The sequence below is a fragment of the Anneissia japonica genome, unplaced genomic scaffold (assembly GCF_011630105.1).
Source record: "Anneissia japonica isolate Jap-2015-1 unplaced genomic scaffold, ASM1163010v1 scaffold220212_len1014_cov149, whole genome shotgun sequence".
Taxonomy (NCBI): Eukaryota; Metazoa; Echinodermata; class Crinoidea; order Comatulida; family Comatulidae; genus Anneissia; species Anneissia japonica.
The window spans coordinates 1-1,014 of record NW_022736432.1 but is presented as its reverse complement, the minus strand read 5'-3'; the positions used below and the strand labels follow the sequence as shown (position 1 = coordinate 1,014).

At 34.1% G+C, this 1,014-nt stretch overlaps 1 pseudogene; it reads right to left on the bottom strand.

Moving 5' to 3' along the window:
- Window positions 1–28: 28 nt before the first annotated feature.
- LOC117116779 lies at window positions 29–147 on the bottom strand (annotated as a pseudogene).
- Between the last annotated feature and the right edge of the window lie 867 nt (window positions 148–1,014).

Genomic DNA, 1,014 nt, shown 5'->3' with positions numbered 1-1,014 from the left:
TCAAAATTTTTAGGGAAAAAATGAATTAAGTTGACAGCACCCGGTATTCCCTTGCGGTCTCCCATAGAAGTACTAACCAGGTTCGATGTTGCTTAACTTTGGTGATCGGACGAGTACCGGTGTTTTCAACGTAGTATGGCCGAAAACAAGAGAGCACCAACAGACGAACAACACTTCGATCATCGAGATCAGTGAATGATATTTCAAGTTGTTGACGTGTTACCTATAAGAGGTATCGATGCGCTACTATTGGTCAAATCAATTTTTAGAAGAAAAGAATAAATTGAGTCTAAAGCACCCGGTATTCCAAGGTGGTCCAAGTACTAATCGGGCCCGCCGTTGCTTTTTTTCGGTGATCGGACGAGAACCGGTGTTTTGAACCGGCGTATTATGACCGTAGAAAAGGAAGAACCAACAGTGCAACACTCACTTCGATCATCGAGCTCATTGAATTATATTTCAAGTTGTTGACGTGTTACTTAGGAAAATATTAAGAAGACTATATGTTTTGTTTCAACATTATCAAACAAATAAAATTCAAGTTAACAAAATAAGGAGGGATGTAATATCGTTAAGAAGTGTTGACCCTGTCAACTACGTCATCTATTATTATTATCATTATCATTATTATTATTGTTATTACAATTATTATTATTATTATTATTATTATTATTATTATTATTATTATTATTATCAGTATTATAATAATAATAATATCCAGGCTACAGGCTTGTTAACTTTCTGTCTCTTATACACATCTAGATGTGTATAAGAGACAGGCTTCATACCTTTCATCAAATTTATAGGTAAAGCTTCACTCAATCAAGATCAAGCACTTAGTGCACATTTTTAACTTATTTCCTCTATAATTTGAGTACTGTTCCGAAAAATTTCAAACTTTCAATGAAATAGTGTGTGTTCAGGCTATCTCACCGTACCTAACAAAGACAAATTACGTTTTGAATCAAGTTTTTAAAAATGTCACTCTTGAACAAAAGTGCTTACGGTATCTCG